General features: G+C 40.5%; 1 protein-coding gene across 8 annotated transcripts in view; it reads right to left on the reverse strand.

Moving 5' to 3' along the window:
• Positions 1–17,842, reverse strand: part of NUMB (NUMB endocytic adaptor protein) — a 98,803-nt gene extending 80,961 nt beyond the window's left edge. For 6 of the 8 annotated variants that reach the window (XM_042446932.1, XM_042446928.1, XM_042446931.1 and 3 more), the window contains exon 1: positions 17,621–17,839. The gene's annotated coding sequence lies outside the window, so the exon portion shown is untranslated. Of the gene's footprint in view, positions 1–17,620 lie in introns of all 8 variants that reach the window. The other 2 variants (XM_042446925.1, XM_042446924.1) reach the window with 2 other exon arrangements.
• Positions 17,843–21,669: the final 3,827 nt, after the last annotated feature.

Genomic DNA, 21,669 nt, shown 5'->3' on the forward strand with positions numbered 1-21,669 from the left:
CAATCCTTCCTGCCTTTGAACAAGTAATTAAGAACTTGGCTGACCTCCCTGTAACCACACCCTTCAATTTAAAAGAGTTTTATTCCTCCTTAGATGAGAATACATTTAGCTGTGCATTATGGAAGGTGGCTAGAATCCAACTATTGTGAGGTGTTTAACTGAACACTGGCTTAAAATCAAAGAGTAGTGTAGGGTAGGTTAAGGATTCAATCCAGGTGTCTTCTACTTATTTAGAAAATATCCTGCCTTTCAATATCAAGACTCATCTTTGCAATGTATGATGAATGACAAAGAGCAACAGAGCTGAATGTGTGGCAAAAACGCTTCACCACCATTAGAGTTAGTTCTCAGACATACAGCCTCTAAGTAAACAGTATTCGTAATAAAAAAAACTAGGTTTAAAATGTGCAACACTTTCAGTTCCTCAGAGTAATAGAATATTTAAGCAGAGGATCAAATGCATAATAACTTGAATTTTATTCATTAAGAAGGCAGCTATTTAAAGCAGTCTGAATGAGCATGTATTAACTGCTACTACAACATAGAGAAACAGAATGGACAGAGGCTATAATATGGACCTCCTCATAAACTGGGATGCCAAAAGGTGAGACCTAATTTTTCAGTACTAAGAGAAAGAACATCTCAAATGAATCTAGCTCCTTGATAAATCTGTCAGTTAGGTGGGAGGTGGGGATTTCTGTAACCCATAGAAAACATGAACTGAATGTCTGGTCTAATAATGAGACTTTAACTACATCACTTTTCCCAAGAGGGATCCAGTTTGAATCCACACTATTAACAACTTCATTTCCTTCCAACAGTATATTGTTGATGTGTCCTTTCAAATTTATGGTGACCCTAAAGCCATGTTTTGTTTCATTTTTATCATGGGGTTTTCTTGGCAAAATTTGTTCAGAGGATGTTTGCCATTGCCTTCCCCTGAGGCTGAAAGCGCGTGATTTGCCCTAGGCCACCTCCATGGGTTTCATGGCCCAGCTGAGAATTGAACCCTGGTCTCCAGTGTTGTGGTCCACACTCAAACCACTGTGCCATGTTGGCTCCCCCCACAGTACATTACTAGTTCTAAAGTGTTCAAAGACCTGAAGCTACGTAAACATGAAGGAAATGATTTTCTGCCATCATCTACAGGACTTGTTGTCCTTGTCCCTGAAATATCTGAAGCTTCCTACATATTCAAGTTTTATAATATAGTTTGCCCTACACAGGATGATTTGTTGCGAACTGAGAGAACAATTGTTTGTGCCATCAATTTCTCTTCCTTTTATAGTGGACACTCCACATTCGCTGGGGTTAGGAGCACAGGACCTCCATGAAAGTGAAAAAAAATCAAATAACACTTCTCTAGGAATTTCTAGCTCTTCCAGGGCATTTCTATGCTCAAGAACTGCCAGAGGTTGACCATAAAATTATGCTGGAGGACCTACAAATGCCTAGAGAAGTGTTCTCTCTAGGAATCTCTAGGTCTTCCAGCGTGAATTTTGACAGACGTTGAAAATACAGTCATGTCGGAAGATATAGAGATTCCTAGAGAGAATACATTATACAAATCCATGAATAATAAAATCTACAAAAGTCGAAACCGCAAATGTGGAGGGCAAACTGTATAAGATTTGGAGAGAAACCAGTACATGCTTCTAACTTCTGCAGGCTTAATCAAGATACTATTGTGTGTGCTTTGCTTAGATTTTGGGAGAGGAAAGCGTACACAATATACTGTTTAGCTGATCTAAAAGACTGTCCTTATGATAAGAAAAAGTGGAGCCAAAAAATTATTTTCCTCTTAAGGAATTTCAAAGAACAATTTTGCTTTGATTTATACAGAGGACTGAGCATGTGGTAGACAAAATGATACAGGTATTTGACTAATAGACATATTTAAATAATTTTTGGTTTCCAACATGTCACACTCATTTCTTATCGGAAGCATGCAATTTCAGAAATTTAGTATTACATATTGTTAAGGTTACCATACTCTTTCTCACTTCCCCTGTGCTTCCCCCTCAGGTTTGTGTGAACTTTGGAAGTGAAGCCAAACAAGAACAGAAAAGATAAAGGGTCCAAAGGTCAAAGTTCTAGTTATTTCTAGTTAACTGCTTCCAACATGATTTTATTATTGATCTCTGCCAGGAAAGCAAAAAAATTCCAGGCCAAATTCAAACAACATGCAAGCACAGCTGTTTAGACTTCAGGATTTACAAATATCCTATAAACTTGCTGAGTCTCCAGATTAACTCACAATTTTGCACCTTTTGACAGCACATTTCACTTATCCCCACACATACATGTAACAAAATTTAAATTAGCAAGATTTTACAGAGAGACAGAGAGAGAGAGAGAGATCCTACATAGCATGAATAAGCAATCTGTGGTCTGCAATTCCAGTCATCTTTCACTATCTATTCTGAGTAGGAATGATGAGAATTGCAGTTCTCATCAGTCCTGAATCTGGAGGTCCATAACTTGTCCAACACTGATGGAGAGTATAACAGTTTCTTAACACTTTAAGAATCTCTGCTCTTCAGATAGAACAACACTGGCATACAGAGAACTAAGAAGGTAAAAATATACAAATTAAGTGGGACTAAACAGTAAAATGAAGACACAAAAACTGACTTGACAGTAGACATAAACAGCTAGATACAGTAACTTGGTGAAAAATACTGTTTTTGTCCAGAGACTATCTTGTTCTCATCTTTTCTACTACAGTATTTTCCTCTTTTTCTTTACAAAGATGTTTCAATATAACAGATGCTGCAACCATACTAAGCCAAATCTTATAGGTTTCTTCACTTAAGAAAAATTTGTATCAAAAAACTGGATTATAAAATTCATATAATTCAAATAATTTCCACTATATCTACTTGTACTGCTTCTAGTCCTTTGAAGAGCCAAAGGCATACAGAACTAAGAAGGAAAGATATGGAACTTAAAATAACTTACCCACTGAAAATCCTTCTGATACTTTTGTCTTCATCCCAAAGCTAGTGAGGTATCAACAGAATTTGGTTGCTTACTTTCAAGCCCCTCTCTACATCCTTAACATAATTTTTAAAGGAAGCAAAAATTCAAGGGATGCTTAATTCTACGTTTATTATCATATTCCAGTGTTCCATTGTGATCACAGGAACCACATACACAGATGCAAACTTCTTTCAGATATTCAATGCTTAGCTTACTAAATCACAGTTGAATACAGAGATGGCAAACCATGGTCCCATCAAGATTTTGTTGTACTGTTACTCCCAGCAACCCCTAGCTACCATGAATGGAATGCTGAGAGTCACAGTCCAAAAGTGAGAATCCCATTTTAGCACTGTACCTAAATTGGAGACTTCGGACTGTATTTCAGAGTAGAACTATGTTGTTGTTTTTAAAGTAACGTGTGTTTTTTTAAAAATGATTTTTTTATGTAGATACTATTTCTCTTAAATAATCACTAGCTTAATATTAAATAATCAGGATATAAGAATGTTAACCCGACAGCTGGACTACAATCCTATGCAAACATTCCTGTAATAAGCCCTAATGAATACATAAGGGATTGCCCTTACTAAACAGGCACATGATTGCAACATGCACAGAACTGAACTGAGTGAATCCCCCTACCACAGCATAGGCAGGTTCCAGAGACTGTGAAGCCATGCTGCTAGATTTCTAGCTCTTCCAGAGTTCCTGAGGGCTGCAGCTGAGCCATCACAGATACCTGTTTGGTCACTGGAAATGACAGTTCAGAGTTTCTGGTTGCCTATTTGGCTACCTGAAGACTAACTGTTTCAGTACTGCAAACAGCATAGAATAACCATGGAAAGATTTTTTTTTCACCTTTAAAATTTGCTTTTCAGCTGAACAATTTTTGTTCAGCTGAGAGGTTGGTTTGCAGCTCCAAGGACCACATGAATCCTGCAAAGAGCAGCATGAAGCCCATGGGTTGCACTACCCCTGATCTGAGGCAGATTTTCTAAAAACTATAGAATCACTCCCAAAATATAAATATATGCTTAACAAAAATATTTCATTTTTATATGATGAAAACAAAGTGCTCTAGTCTTCTCAGTAACTATTAACCTTAATTACATCTCTCAGTCATGAGCATTTCATTTCATTTTTGCTTTTATAACTGTGACACCAAGTCAACACAGAATAAACAGAAACAAACAATGGAAAGTAAACAGAATTATCTACATTATAACTTGCTATATTTTCACAGACAACATCATTGGTAGTAATCATAAGAGTGATCCTAAATAGTATAGGGGATTTTTTAAAAACATCCCAGGTACTAGCAAATAAAGGAATGTGTGTAAAATGTGAACAGTATGAAATACAGATGAAAATAATATAACTCATCATGTTTAGTTGTAAAATTAGTATTGTTTTATGATCAGATCTACAACATTATTTAAGAAGTATAAAGAGATGACAATGGAAAAACTAAGGTTTTCTTTCTCATGTGAGCCAAGGTATCCCTTTTAGTACACTTATCTTCTGCACTGACACTCTAGCAATAAGCCTGTTATATTGTAGTTAACAATTTATTTAGTTAACAATTTATTTAAAAGTGGTACATGAGCACTGAACTTGCTTTTTTTCCCATTATTTGCACCATTTCCACTGTCTAGTGTATTACTGCTTCTTACTGCTTCTTTCCACATTAGAAACCTCTTCTGCTGCTTGTACAGTGGTACCTCGGGATACGAATTACCCAGGTTACGAATTTTTCGGGTTACGAATAAATCCCATAGGGATTTATTGTTTCGGGTTACGAAGGTTTTTTCGGGTTACGAAAAAACCCCGGCGCTGTTTTCAATGGAGCCGCGGCAGAGCCGCGGCTTTTTTTCCATTAGCGCCTATGGCAATTCGGGTTACGAAGGTTTTTCGGGTTACGAAATTAGCCGCGGAACGAATTAATTTCGTAACCCGAGGGACCACTGTACAACAATTCATTCTATAGCCAAGACCATATATACTTGGAATGGTATCCATAATGCCTTCAAATTTTTTTGAAACTCTAGCAAAACTTGCTCACTTATACCTTTGTGAACAACTATTCCAACTTTTGCTTTAAGAACATAGTGGTTAAAGGTCTGAATTAAGACTGTACCACTATGTCTGCTTTCCTTATTATACTTACAGTTGCACACACAGCAACAGACAATGACAGAAGTTGAACTATGTGCCTGCCAGCATTTTTCAGCCATATATCTCCCAGTCCTTTCATCCAATTAAAGCTTCCTGCAAAATAACAGTGATGAGAATACTATACATCCATCAGTTCCCCTGCCTCTTCAATCAGGAGGCCTTGAAGAGACATAGTTCAAAGGTAAACTACAGTGAAGGCACTGCAGGTCACATGCATGATCTATCACAACATGACAAGGGTCCATATTAAGCCCTGTTCAGTAAATTCTTACAGCTGCAATATTCTTTAATTAAAGGACAATCCCATGGCAAATGGGACGAGCTTGTTTTCTGATGCTCCAGAGGGTAAGACCCAAACCAATGGATTCAAGTTACAAAAAGGTGATGTCAACTAAACATAAAGGAATAATTTTGTAATGGTGAGAACTGTCTTATAGTGAAACAGACTAATTTAGGAGGTGGTGGCCTCCTTTGTTGGAGATATTTAAAACAGTGGTTGGACGTCCATTAGGAATTTTTTGGCTGAAGATTCCTACACTGGCAAGGGACTCAGCCAACTGACCCTTGCAATCACTTCCAACCCTATAGGTATTTTATTCTACAAAAATACATTTTACATCTTTAAACATTAGATGTAACGTGTAGTGGTTTGAGTGTTGGATTATGACTATGGAGATCAGGGTTTGAAGCCGGTCTGAAGACTGGCTCAACCATATAAATCAACTGGATGACCTTGGGCGAGTCACACTCTCTCAGTCTCTGAGGACAGCAATAGAAAACCCCCTCTGAAGAAACTTGCCAAGAAAACATTATGGTCACCAAAAGTCAGAAACAATTTAAAGACACGCAACAACAATAATGTCAAAGTAAATTTTTTAGAGAGAATGAAATTAGAAATGTGATATGCTCCTACATATTAGCTCTTCATCTTCTACAAACCCAGAATTATATTTAGTTTGAGTATGAAATAAGTGGTAATCCTCATATAAAAAAGGAGAATACAACTGTATATTCACCTAGTGATTTATTCTGTTTTGAATATACAGCTGACAGCTGTCTCCAGAAAGCTCATGGCCAGATGTTTGACCACAGCCCCAATATTTATGTTGCTCCAATATGGAGGTTCCATTCCTAAGCATCCAAGTCAACGGCTACCCAAAGATCCATGAGATTGTAAATTTGCCAAATCCTTTTTATAAGACATTATTGCAGTGGCTGTCATGACACAATGAAAGAACCAGTTTTCTAAGTTAATTAGGCATTGCACACACTCACAAAAAATCCTTCTCCTGGTCTGTTTTATAATGCTGTCAATCAGTTTTCTTGAATGACTGCATGCAGTACCACTGAGATAAAATTCTGTTCATTCTGCACATCTCCATCATTTCCTCACTTACAAAACAATTCTATAGATGTCTACTCAGAAGACATCTGAAGTCCACTGAGTTTGGTGGCTCTAACTGCTATATAAGTTGTTATAGGATTGAAAACTTAACGTCTTTTTCCCCTTGACTAGTGAGCCCCAACTTACTTAATATTCTCTTAATGGGAACATTTTCCAACCTCTTAATAGCAGCTCTTCTTATGCATCTTTTCCAAATCAAGAAAACCCTATTTGAATTATATGACTAGAAATTTTATTCAGTATGACTACACCAGTAGCAGTATTTTATTTTCAATTCCCTTCTGTGAAACGATTCTAAAACTGAATTTGCCTTTTTGTTTGCAACCACAAAGTTGCTCTCCAGTGAGCTTTCCCACTATGATCAAGATCTCCCATCTGAAAAGAATTGAACCATATACCCCAGATGATTTTGCATTGTCAGTGCAGAAGATAAGTGTACTAAACATAGATGTTAACTGAGATGTTAGACATATGGGATAAACATTTTAATTGACAATTTTCTACTGTATCTTCCTCCAACGGTCCATTTCTAAAAAATAGATTACTGTACTTTAGAAATTTAATAATTAACAGAACATGCATACTGTTGAAATTGGACTAAAAACTGCAGGGTTTTTTTCCATGTTAATTTTTCTAGGGTGCATGCATAAATATACTATAAACAGCTCTTTCTTTTGGAAGTGCTGCTCTTGGAATCTGTTACATATCAATTTGTTTGTTTTACTATGGTCAAACAGAACTTAGTACTAGATTGTTAATTTCAAGTTTGAAGAATATAAAGGAAATGTATGCTATTGGGTTGTCATTTCTTCAAGAATTTACAGTAGTTTCCAAATGCTTAATTTCACTTTCTACAATCTTAACATTTATACCACATAAAATGTGCTGTACAGATATCTGTATCAAATATTTCAATCCAAGCCCTTTGGACTACAGGATTTTTTTTATGAAGTCTATGAAAACCAAACAGGGTTTTAATGCCAAATCAAAGCACAATTAATCTAGAACAGGGGCAAGAAAATATGGCTTCCAGGTTGCATGCAATCCCCATATTCTACTTTGATGACCCCTGAAGTTATCCAATAGCAATAGCAAGTACATTTCTATACCGTTTATCAGTGCAGTTAAGCACTCTCTAAGCAGTTTACAATGTGTAAGCTAATTGCCCCCAACAACCTGGGTACTCATTTTTGCAACCTCAGAAGGATGCAAGCCTGAGTTGAGCTTGAGCCTTTGGGCTGGTATTGAACTCACAGCCTTGTGGTTTGCAAGTGAGTGGCTGCAGCACAAGCATTTAACCACTGCGCCATCAGGGCTCCAGCAGTTCCACAACAGCTCCAACGGCTCTCAGATTTTTTTTTCTAATTGCTGTACTGATTTCTGTCAGTAGAAAACTATGGCAAGCCAAAACCCTTCAAATATGAAAACTACCCCTCTTCACCTCCCCAAATCTGCTTTCACATAGCCATTCAGTTGCCTATCCCCAATCTAGAGAAATGGATATTTAAAGACAAAATGATTATCTTTTAAGCACTTTCTTCTTGTTCTAGTTCTTGTATCCTACTTAGAGTGAAAAACCAAAAACAAATAGAGCCAAATTAAAAATCAGAGTTAGTTAAACATGGAAAGTTGTTGTTTTCTTGCTTTATGGTTAATTAAAGTGCCCTTCAACCCTACAAAAACTAAGGCTGCATTCCTATCCATACTTCCTTGCTAGTTAAATCCCATTAAACTCTGTGGGATTTACTTCTAAGCAAATATGTACAGGCAATAACCTTTACTGGTCTTCAAAAGGAATATGTATCTGACGTCAAAATGAAATGTTTACTGGAAGAACTGCCACAAAAGGCAGGTAACTCATCAACAAGCCCAAGCTATCAAATATGCTGTTGTCTATCAAGAAAGCCTCCCAACATAGAAATGTACAAAGCTAGTAGTAGCTCTGTCTCATTAATCTATATAAACTAGCAGAACACACTGCCTAGAAAAAAATCCTTTTGGGAATGTTGCAGTCGGCAGAAACAGAAATACAGAAAGTCAGTACAAGTCATACCAACCATGTCTGTGTGTTGGGGGGGGGGGACAGAATCAGTTGATTTAGAGGTTTTCCACAGAACTTCTTAGCTCAGCTCTTTCCAACAAGAGAGACACACAAAGAAGTCAAGCCAACAAAGATTTCTCAGGAAGTTTTTAGGTGGCAAGAAAGCTGGCTTGAAAAAAAGTATACAGAAAGAATTTTGTTATAGAAACAAACAATCATTTGTAATCATATTTTCTGATCCCCCCCCCCACTGTATCTGAAAACTATTGAAAACATTATTTCCCAGCTTTTAAAATCTAGTGCATACCACAAAATTGCTGAACTAAAAACTTAACTGAGTATCCTCTGTAATAAATTGTTGTGTGCCAGTAACAACTGTCTAGTATTCATTCATCTGCCCCTCTCCCACCCATTTTATCTAGAGGACAGAGCACAGGTTTCACCTGCTACAAACTTAACTCTGCTTTCCCCCGCCCTGAACCCTATTTTAGAACCAACTAAGGCCTGCTGTGACGACTTTAACAACTTCTTTGCAGATAAAATCTCTCAGATAAGGGCTGATCTCGACGCTGGCATTTCTTCAGAGCTTCAGTGGACTCCATTAAACTGGATCATTTTGAGATTGTACATACCGATGAAGTGGACAAGCTTCTTGGAAGTGTTAGGAGGACAACATGCTCTCTTGACCCCTGTCCTTCTTGGCTGATTCAGGGAGGGAAAATTTCCATCTAGTTTGAAATTAGCAACAGTCAGACCGTTGCTCAAAGAACCCTCCCTGGACCCCCTGTTAAGAAACAACTATAGGCTGGTCTCACTATTGCCATTTTTAGGTAAGGTGATCGAGAGAGCAGTTGCCTTCCAACTCCAAGCTGTCTTGGATGAAACCGATTATCTGGACCCATTTCAAAATGGCTTCAGAGTGGGTTATGGAGTTGAGACTGCCATGGTCGCCTTAGTCGATGATCTCCGTCTGGGCATCAACAGGGGAAGTGTGACCTTGTTGTTGCTATTGGACATCTCAGAGGATTTCGATACCATTGACCATGGTATCCTTCTGGAACGCCTGAGGGAGTTGGGCATCGGGGGCACTGCGCTCCAGTCATTCCGTTCCTACCTCTCGGGCAGATTCCAGATGGTGCAGCTGGGGGACACTTGCTCCTCTAAGAGGGAACTGACATCTGGTGTCCCTCAGGGAGCTATTTTGCCCCCCACTTTGTTTAACATTTACATGAAACCGCTGGGAGAGATCATCCGGAGACACGGGGCGCCGTGTAATCAGTACACTGATGACACCCAAGTATGCTTCTCTGTGTCTCCGACTGATGCAGTGACTAGGGATGGCATCTCTCCTCTAAATGCCTGCTTGGAGTCGGTAATGCGCTGGATGAGGGAAAACAAACTCAGTTTGAATCCAGAGAAAACGGAAGTACTAGTGATAGGTTCCCCAGGCCCAGGGAAGGAAATCTGTCCACTGATCCTCAGAAGAGGAATGAAAAGAAGAGGAATAAAGGAACATCAACAATCTAAGATAAGCAGAAAACTCATACTACTAGCAGAAAAACTTCACAGACTTGGAACAATTACTAAGGCAGGTCAAAGATGAAAATGCAAAGACAGATTTAATGCTGAACATAAAGCAAACAAAATAATGACAACGGAAGACATAGATAAATTCAATCTAGATAATGAGGAGATCAAAATACCAGTAGTTAAAGAATTTCCATAACTAGGATCAAACACTGATCAGAATGGACTGCAGTCACTAAATCAGAAGACTAGGAATGAGAAGGGCAGCTATTAAAGAACTAAACAAGTTCCTAAAGATATACAAATGAACACTAAAGTTGTAACTGAAATTACACTCATTCAAGCCATTGTATTCCCCATCACAATGTATGGGTGTGAAAGCTGGATAGCAAAGAAAATCAAGAAGGAGGATATCAATTCATTTGAGATGTGGTCTTGGAGAAGCATGCTTAGGATACCATGGACATCCAACAAGACAAACAAATGTGTCCTTCAACAGTTCACACCTGAACGGTCCTTGGAAGCTAAAATGATCAAATTGAGGCTGTCATACTTCAGCCACATCAAGTGAAAGCACAGCTCATTAAAAAAAGGCAATCATGCTAAGAAATGTAGAGAGTAGCAGAAAGAGAGCAAGACCATACAGCAGATTGATAGAGAGGTTTGCAGGACCTAAGCAGAACAGTGGAGGACAAGGGATCTTGGAGATGTCTCAATGGCGTGTTACAGACCGCCCAAAATGGGTGGTCTGCCGGCACCGTCATTTGCTGAGCCAAGGAGCCCCAGCGGCCAAACCGCGCAGCTCCTCGACACCACAAAAAAGAAGCCCCAAAATGGCGCTTCTTCTTGTGGCGTGCTAATGATGCCGCAAGGCACCAACGGTGCACTCGCAACGTCATTAGCGTCGCGCGACGCGCGGACACTAGGTGCCCACAACGTCAAAATGATGGTGCCTGTGTACAAGGGGTGCCACCATTTTGTATATACCCAGGACGTACTAGGGTTAGGGGCGTGCGTAAAGCACGCCCTTTCCTAACACTAGTACGTCCTGGGGACGTACTTTACGCCCGTGCGGAACAGGCCAATGATAAGGTCATCACGAGTCTGGGTCGACTTAAGAGCAGTTAAGAATTTCTCTTAACAATATTTACAAGCAATGCCAACCGAACCACCACCAGATCATGGAACTTACCTGTAAATAGAACCTACTTATGATTTGATGGTAGTTTTGAAGAGAGATTCTTTTTTTTTGGGGGGGGGGGGAGTGAAACCAAGGTGCTCCATAAGGATCTGTGCATTCAATCTATATTTGTACAACATGGAAGTACTGAAAAATGCTATATTTCACAATTACTGCAAAGAGAGCTGTAATCTAAGATATGATTATGTCACAGAGTAAATACTTTATAAATATCACAAAATAACTAAGAATCCTTGCCTAAGATCTGTATTTTCATGTTATGGCAAATTTTTATATATAGGTCCTGGCAAGTGTAGCAAACAGTGCCATTTAGAGTCTTTGGCTCAAATGGCCCAGACCTGACAGCTTGATTGCTAAACATTTTTAAGCAACTTTCTGTTCACTTCCCTATTTGAGCTACAAACATTTAATGTGACAAGTAGCACATAAAGCCTTTATAATGTTGTTCCATGATTTAGCTCTTGGGGACTATAGGGTCATTTCCATTGTAGAAATAATGCAATTTGACACCACTTTAACTGCCATGGCTCCATCCTACAGAATCCTGGGATTTGTAGCTTTGTGAGGCAGCAGCACTCTCTGGCAGAGAAGACAAAAAACCTTGTGAAACTACAAATCCCAGAATACCATCGGGTGGATCTACAACACTAAAAGTGGTGTGAAACTACATTCTACAGGATAGATGCACCCCTGGATACATGATGTCCTACAGAGTTTTATAGTTTTCCTGAATAAATATCCACTGGCAATCTTGCCCATTGGATTCTTGCTCTCTTTGAAAATCAGATTGTGTTCCCTAATACAATTATTTAAGTTAAAAGAAAACTAACTTTCAACTTTGGTATTTTTCACGCTGAATGGTAGTTAGTTAAAATGAGGAAGGATGTGATTACAGCCTTTAATGAAAAATAACCCTCTCCAGTCCAAATTTGGGTCTGTCCACCACTGCTTCTATCTTGTGCTCCTAGCTCTTGCCATGAAGTTTCCTGTCTTTTATAACAATTGCCTTTTTTCACACACTTGTGCTCCTGATGCAAAACCTTCCATCAGCCCCAGCCAGCATTGGCAAAGTTAATGGATGAGGAAAATTATGTTGTAAAACAACTGGAAGTTACCTGACTGGAGGAGGGTGGTTTAAGGCCTTTTGAGACACTCCCATGTTTATGGAACAGGAAAGATCAGAAATCAAGAGATTAAACTTTGAGTAACTTCATCCAGACTTTTCCTATTTTTCCAAGAAATGTTACATGACCCAGAAATAATTTCACTTTTTATCCAACTTCAAAATATCTTTGCCAACTAACATCTGGACTCCTAAAAAAGTATTTTATTGTTCTGGAAATGGCAATAACCTATTGTGAACTGATCTAGAGCCAAAAAGATTTCCCAACATGGTCTGAGTTTAATTAAAATGTATAAATTAGGTATCGTCTGATTCTAGAGCTAAGAAGTAGAACTACTGTATTCAGTTTTGTGCAGTATGTAAGAAAGGCTTTAGACAGAGTTTTTCCAAGTGATCATGTGAAGTCTCAGCCACTTGGCAAAAGAAGACTTCTTCCTTCAACCTCATTTCTTTAAACAAGAAAGTAAAAAACCATAGAAATAAAGTCACATTGTCCAACAGATGTTTAAAGGCATGAAAACTCTAAGCTCTCACACATTTAAACAATACAAAATATTCCATTCACTCATGACCATAGTCTACTTCTTGGACTAAACAAAGTATGTACACAGCAACTTGCCTGATTACCTGTGAAGGGCAAAATGTGTCTCTAGAGTAAACGAAATAGGGAAGCGTTTTAAAAGCCTGTCTCCTTTCTTCTTTGGTACCCCAAATTATTAATACAAATGTGGACAGAATTCTGTTGGAAAACATTTTTTTTAATTTAGGAATATCTGTATAGTTATTAGCAAAATTACATTAAATGAGTCGTTTTAAATGGTGCAAATTAAGAAGGGATTTGTTTTCTTTTAATATTTTGCAGTTAATAATTATTTATTTTTGAATAAGGTATCGACAGTTTGCACAATGTTGCTCCAGCCAATATGATGAGTTAGGGGTGTTTTGTATGTGTGTGTAACAACATACCTCACCTAGCAAGAAGAATTTGTATTTCAATAAAGCAAAGGTGTAGAAAATGGATCACATCATAACAAGAATAGCTCTCCAAGGGCCTGAACAACCAGACCAAAATAAAGTTGCTTCGGGTCACTTTGGAGGCATGCTGTTTAAATGACACGCACATTTTAAGAGGCCAGAAGCTGCACCAAAGTTGCACTCTCATCCTTAGGACTGGAGTGTGGCTTTGGTGTGGCTTCTGGCCACTTAGGACGCATGCAGCATTTAAACAACATACCTCCAAAGTGACCTGAAGCAGCTTTAATTTGACCTGTCTGTTCAGACCCCTCGTCACTATGTATTTTTAACTTAAAAAGTGTACATGTTTAAGCCAAGGAGGCTACACTTCTAGAAAAATAAAATATACCATGTTTAATCTTTTTATCGTTTGAACAAAATGCTCTATCTATGTGTATGTGCCTTCAGGTAACCTGCTGACTTATGGTGACCCCCGTGAATTTCATAGGATTTTCTTAGGAAAGGAAGACTCAGAGGTGGCTTTGCCAGCTCCATCCTCTGCCATATAGCATACAGCACCTGGTATTCATTGGTAGTCTCTCATTCAAGCACTAAGCAGAGCTGACCTTGCTTAGCTTCCAAGATCAGACAGGATCTGGTGCCTTACACTCCTCAGCTGACAATTAAAGCAATTTAACTTGATTTTTTTTAAAGGATGACAATTTGTGTTTGTATTTTATCCACCAATGTCATTTAGTGTTGAATGGCCAAAAAATGAAAGAACAGGGAAACAGCTTAACAAGCCAGTGGAAAACTTTGTACAGAACAGTGCTGTTTTTCTGTGTCAAATATTCAAAAGGCACCCTCAAGAGACCTAACTTGATTTTAACCACACAAAAAGCCAAGGACTACAGAAGCCAAAAATATGCTTAACGTGTACACTTTTGTGGAAGACAGTAACCAGAAACAAATGTCACTGTGACTACTGTATAAACTCCACTTCCTAAAACCATCTTCTGTACTGATAATGCCATGTACGCTGGTTAGGACCACAAAATACTTAAAAGAAAACAACTTGTTACAACCATATACCAAATTGTTATAAATATACTATGCTGAAGGACTGGGGGAAGGAGAGATGGAAAGACTTGGAAGGCATGACAACCCACACGTTAAAAAAAACAACAACCAAAAAATCTACTAGAAACTCTTTTACAGCTTTATAAAACATTAATGACCAGGTTGCAAAAACCTCATTATTAAATTTTTTTAGGTGACAACTATATCAAGACAATGAGATACATCCTTTCACAATGACTATTCCAAACAAATGCTAATATGTAAACGCATTCCACCTTTGAGTCCACAATTCTTTTTATTAATTCTCTCAAGAATACCACTTATTTTCTGTTCCACTGGGATAGAGAAAACAGTACATACAAAACCAGCAGTATTTCATAATTCAGTACCAATTGTAATCTGAATCCACATTAAGCCACTTCTCAAAAACCTGCTCCCTTGTTTCCCTGCCCATTCACCAGACTGCAAAATAGCTGGAGTGATTATTTTTTTGAAAAGGAAAGTTATCAGAGTGCTGAAACCAATACTCACCACACAGACTAGGGTTTGTCTGTTTTTTAATTTAACCTCAATGATTCCATCCCATCACACCTCAGATCTCCTTCATACAAAGACCAGCAAGAATAACAGATAAAAGACAGCACTTGTCTCAGCAGCTCCCCACCACTCTTTACAATCCTTCTGCTCTAAATTATCATATATACCCAACTATACATTGACCTCAGGTATAAATTGAGGGGAGGTTTGGGGACCAAAATTATGGATTTTGATATGACCCATGGATAAGCCAAGGGTAAAATTTAGGGGCATGTAACAAAGGAAGTAAAGGATGAAACAAAGGGAAATGATGTCAAAGAACTTACAAAATCCCTGAAGGCATAACTGTTTGTGCTCACCCTAAATTCAAGATACATGAGAGAGTAGAGGCGGGTAGCAGGGTCAGTGCTTCCAGGACAGGTTACAGTAATCTTGCCTTTCACCGGCTGATGGTTCCTTTTTTAAATAAGAGTTAAAGTACAGGACTTACACTGACCTGTGGATACAGTGACTCAGATTTTTGAGGTCAATAAATGTCTACATGAGTATATACAGTAATTAGAGAGTATATACAGTAAGTATATACAGTAAGCAGAGAGCCAGCATGCCATAGTGGTTTGAGCACTGGACTACAACTGGAGACCAGCAATCGATTCCCAGCTCAACCATGAAACCCACTGGGTGACCTTGGGCAAGTCGCACTCTCTCAGCCTCAGGGGAAGGTAGCCATGGCCAACCTCCTCTGGACCCATCTTAGCAAGAAAACCCTACGATAAGTTCACCGTAAGTTGGGAACAACTTGAAGGCACACAAGCCTGTCCAGAGGAAGGCAAACAAAATGGTGAAGGGTCTGAAAATGTATGTTGTTTGTTTGCCTATTTATTTATTTACTATGTTGCCTTCCTCCCAGAAGGTACCCAAGCCCTATGCGGAGAGACCTATGGAGCTGGGTATGAAGAGACAGGTAAGAGGTGACATGATAGCTCTGTTTAAGTATGTGAGGAAGTGTCACACTGAGGAGGGAGCAAGCTTGTTTTCTACTGCTCCAGAGAACAGGACCCAGAGCAATGGATGCAAGCTCCTGGAAAAGAGATTCCACCTCAACATTAGGAGGAACTTCCTGACAGTGAGGGTTGTTCGACAGTGGAAGAAACTCCTTCATCAGAGTGTAGCAGAGTCCTTCTTTGAAGGTCTTTAAAGAAAGGCTGGATGGCCATGTGTCGGAGATGCTTTGATTGGGATTTCCTGCATGGCAGAATGGGTTTGGGTTGGATGGCCCTTGGGGTCTCTTCCAACTCTATGATCCTATGATCTCACTCACACCCAGAGTACATACAGAGATCCTGTAGCCCCTCTGAGACTAACTGAAAGAAAGAAGGTGGCAGCATGAGCTTTCCGAGACTTCAGTCTCCTTCCTGTGATGCGTTTGGTGGAGTGGAAGCCAGGGACAGGCAGAGTCTGTATGCCATTGGCATATGAGCATGAAAGAAAGGAAGACATTGCCAGTTAGTCTCCAAGGTGCTACAGGATCTCTATGTACTGTACTGATTCTACAGACGGACATAGCTATACAGTATCTCTGAATGCTACATATGTAGTAAGGAGGGAAAGGCCTCCCTGCCCACAGCCTCACAGCTTCGGCGAGGGAGATGGGGCTGCTCTGTGGAAAGCAATCCACTTGGCAGCATTCCTTGAGAAATACCTAACCAGCCCACAGGCAGCCAGGGCCTGGCCCTGCGAGGAGGGAGGAGGGAGGGAGGCCGCCCGGGGAACCGGGAAGGGAGGGCAGAGGGCCCAGGCCGGGGCCCCACCATCGCCACCTGCCTCCCCCTCCTCCCCTGGAAAGCCCTGAGCCTCCCGATTCAGCCCTCCTCTTCCATCTCATTGCCTTCCTGCCCAGGAGGGATTCCCGAAGCGTCCTCCATTCCCAGCAGGAGCCTGTCCTCCATTTTGGGAAGGGAGCCAGAGTGGTCTGTCTCTATGAGTGCTTCGAGCTTTTGAGTTGCCCATGCCCTCCACTTGCCCCAGAGCGTCCTCCATTTCCAGGAGGACTCTGGGAGCAAACATTGGACGTTTCCAGGAGTGCTTTTGAGCGCTTGGTCACGTCCTCCATTTTAACTTAGAGCAGGAAGCCAGGATTCACTCTCTGTAGGAGTGCTCTTGGCTTTCTGACTTGGCCATGCCCTCCATTTCCCGGACCGTCCTCCATTGCCAGCAGGGCTCAGAAGAGCCTGGACCTAATATTTCTATTGGTGCTTTAAGCTCTTAGCCTTAGTCACGCCCTCCATTTCCCGGACCGTCCTCCATGTCCAGCAGGGCTCAAGAAAACCTGAATTGCTCCCATTAGTGCTTTAAGCGTTCTGGCCCTGGAAGGTCCTCCATTTCCAGGAGGGGCTCAGAAGAGCCCGAATTTAATATCTCCAGGAGTGCCTTTAGCTTCAGCCATGCCCTCCATTTCTCTGCAGCGTCCTCCATCGCCAGCAGGGCTCAGAAGAGCCTGGATGAGGTGCTCCTGGGAGGGGCTGGGGCTTCCCTGCTATGCTCGCCGTCAGGAGGGCTTCCCTCCCTTGCCTTGCCTTGCCTTGCCCTTACCTCAGGGGACGCCCGAGGAGCCGACGCCTCACGAATCCCCCTCCAGCGCACCAACCTCCTTCCTTCCTTCCTTCTCCGGAGCCCTCTCGCCAGGGAAGGAAAGGTGGGGCCCCCGTCTGCCTTCCGCCGGGGCCCTGGCTGGCTCGCTCTCTCACCTGCTTCCACCCGCAGCCGCCTCCCTTCAGCCGCCGCTGCCGAGCCGCACTACCTCCTCCTCCTCCCGGCGCCCTGACAACAACGCCCGCCTCCCTCCATCCCCGCCACGCATTGGCTGCCTCGGAAGCAGTGCCTCAGACCTATTGGTCGCCGCTCACGCCCGTCACGCCTCTGGCTCCGCCTTCTCGCTTTCGGAGGGCTTTGATTTTTAGACACCCGCCTCACCCCACTCCGCTCGCTTCTTTCCGCGTCTTCTTCTCGATTGGTTCAAACTTCAGCAGAGGCGGCTAGGATAGGTTGAGAGGAGAATCCGTCAGCATACGAGGCTCCGCCCCCTCGGTATAAATTCTCGGCCCGGTTTGGTTGCACGGCAGAGAGGGAGGGAGGTGTGAGGGGTTAACTTTGGTCCAGAACACGCAAATAGTCCAATCTGACACCGCTTTAACTGCCTTCGCCCAGTGCTAGGGAATTCTGGGAGCTGTAGTTTTTGTAGGACATTAAGCCCCTGTCAGAGAACTCTGGTGCAACAATAAAGTACAATTCCCAGGATTCCCTAGCACTTAGCCAGGGAAGCTAAAGCAGCCTCAAACTGGATCATTTCTACAGTGTGTTTAAGACTACTGAACCCACACTGCAGAAATCATCTGGTTTAGCACCACTTTAACTGCCATGGCTCAATGCTATGGAATCCTGGGAATTGTAGTTTGTTGTGACACCACAAATAAATACAGTAGCTTGATCTGCCTATTCCTGGGTTTTCTACCAAATAAATACATCTGAGGAAGTAGGTTCAAGTTTACAAAGGCTCATGCTACCAGCTTCTCTCTTTCAATGTGGAGTCGCAGGCTTTTATGGCCGGCATCCATAGTTTTTTGTGAGATTTGGGGCTATGTGGCCATGTTCCACAAGAGTTTCTTCCTGAGGTTTCGCCAGCATCTGTGGCTGGCATCTTTCAGTTAGTCTCAAAGGTGCTGCAAGATCTTTTGGCATAACACTAGAGTAAATGGGGTTGCCACTTTCAAGGGCTATCCAAGAAGCAGCTGAGGTCCACAAACATGTTTTTGTTATACTGATAGAAGACCAAGTACATAATTGAAAACTGACTGAGCCCCAGCAATGTTCCCCTTTGAAATTCCCCCTTTTAAAACATCTGGGTGGCCTTGGGCAAGAAGTCACACTCTCTCAGCCTCAGGGGAAGGCAATGGCAAACCTCCTCTGGACAAATCTTGCCAAGAATGCCCCATGATAGGATTGCCATAAATCAGAAACAGCTTGAAGGCACACAACAGCAACAAAAGATGTCTTCTGCCATAGTTTTCTTTCCATATTTCCCATAAGGTTTATGGCTGACTGACAGAGATACGTACAAATAATCATAATTAAAAAAACAACAACCCCAGTCCAAACTGGAATTAGAGCTGCTTCTGATATTATAACTGATCCTATGATATGAAAGTAGCAGTACAATCCAGTTGCTGAAAGTCTCTTCCTAGAATAATTCATGCTGTATACATAACTAGCCCAGAACTGTAAGTGTCCCAAACTATCTGTGTGCCAAAAGACACAGGTCTGTGTGAATGGCATGTAGGCCTTTGCTTTCTAAGCCACCTAGAGGTCTACTGTGACAAGGTCATATTAATGTGCAAAACAAATATATTCACAATTGTTCAAAAGGATCTGGAGAAAGGAAATGAAGGAAGAGCAGCTGTCATGCTGAACATGGAGAATTTGTATGTGAGTGGCAGAGGAAAGAAAGAATCTCACAGTGCAAGCCTATGCATGCCTGCCCAGAGGTAATCCCCAAAGTATTCAAGAGGATGTACTCCCAAGTAAATGTATACAGAATTATATAATAGAAAATCAGATATATTTTTATCCCCGACTGTTTTAATTTTTTATAATAGCAGAAGTCATAAGGAAATCTGTATTTTAGCACTAACGCTTTAAACACAGTATTACTTTTATGGGCTAAAATAGAAGATAAATGGGTGGTAGAGAAGTATTATAGTGGGCCCTTGGTATCTGCTGGGATTTGGTTCCAGGACCCCCCATGGATACCAAAATCTGTGAATGCTCAAGTCCCATTAAATACAATGGCATAGTAAAATTGTATCCCTTATATAAAATGGCAAAATCAACTTGATTAGTTTTTGCTTTTTCAGGTGGCAACCTTTGCCAATTATGTTTATGTATATTAATGTGCACATATATTTGCACATAAGCAATAATCCAAAAGACCTTTAGGAATCAGATAGCATCATAAGCACCTTTAACTCTTTATCAGACTGTTACTTTAAGACAAAATTAGTGTTACTAGAATAATTTTAAATGGTTATAATTTAAATCCCCCGCACCTTCAGATTTAAACCTATTTCCTACTTGGTATTCTTTAGCTGAATCAAGGGATTAATTATCCTAATTGCTGGATGCTGAGTTGGATCTTGTTTTTGCTGACAGAGAAGTTCAGATAAGGCGCTGAGCTTTAAACCTTCATTCCAACAGAAGAGATATTATCATGTGTTATCGTGTGACCTCAGCTGAAATATATTGCAGCAGCTGTGGTATGAATTGAAGTTATCATTATACCATAAATTAAATTAACCCAATAGATCAAAGCATATTAGTTGCAATTATTTTTATTTTGTAAAAGTCTTCCTCAGATATGTAAATGAAAACCTGGTAACTTTACATTCTCTTTTATACACTTTCCTGTACATACTTACTTTTAATGGGAAATGGAAGGCATAGGATAATAGAGAATGCCTGAAGGAGGACAAAAAGGAAACCTAACTTCTACATTTTTCTGTAGCTGATGACTGTTAAGTAAGTTCTATTTGGAATAGCTCAGCCTTAAACAAAACAAAACACCAAAACTTCACAGTAGAACCAAAACTCCAACACCAGCAAAGATTGTGACTCGGTCAGTCCTAATGTCTAATTAGGTTTGTCCATTACTGGATGTAATGAGTTCAACACTATCAAGAGAACAATAGAGAAGTAGTCAGTGACTGTGAATAGGAATGGATACCTGAAAGACTGCTTGTCTCTACTTGGGCCTGCCTGTATATTAAAATCTTATTCCTCTTTCTCAAGATGCCTCCACCATCCTAGATGCAGTGGGTAGTTACCAATTAAAAGGCCTATTCAGTAGTGGCATTGCAACTGCGGAATGCTCTCCTCTGGAGGGGGGCACTCGTAGCAATTATTTTGATGTGGTTTTGATCAAAAGCCTTTTAGATTTGCCAGGCATTTGGGTGTTTTTTGTGTTGCTTTTCTGCTGCTTGGTGCTTGTTTTTATTTTTGTAGACCGTTATTAAGACTCCTGTTTCTTAGTGTGATGTGTTGTTTAAATTTGCTATCACTTTCCTTCTCTTTGTCCCACCACCTGCATAGGTATGTCTGGTGCGAGTGCGACCTAAGAGATGGCCTTCTTGGTGGCTGCTCCCAGTCTCTGGAACTGACTTGAAAGTGGTTAAACTGGTGCCTTCCTTGCTATTATGTTATAGGTGAGTGTTGTATGCCTCCAAGTCTTTTCCAACTATCATGGAGTTTTCTTGTCATGATTTGTTCAAAGGGGGTTTACAATTGCCTCTTCCCCTGAGGCTGAGAGCATCTGGTTTGCCCAAAGTCTCCCAGTGGGTTTAATGGCCGAATGAGAATTGAACCCAATTTTTCTTTTTCTTTTGGTGGTCTTTTGAAAGATGGCTGCTTAGCAAGAAAGGGACTTTCATGCATTGTATTGTCTATATGTAGACTTCTTTTTTTAGGCTTTTAACTGCTTTAAATGTTGTGTATAGCTTAACTATGTCTTTAATGTTTTGTATAATGTAAATATTTTAGTGGTATCTTTTTAAACTTTTGTAAGCTGCCTTAAGTTCCAGACTGGGGAAAAG

Source organism: Sceloporus undulatus, chromosome 1 (assembly GCF_019175285.1).
Source record: "Sceloporus undulatus isolate JIND9_A2432 ecotype Alabama chromosome 1, SceUnd_v1.1, whole genome shotgun sequence".
NCBI lineage: Eukaryota > Metazoa > Chordata > Lepidosauria > Squamata > Phrynosomatidae > Sceloporus > Sceloporus undulatus.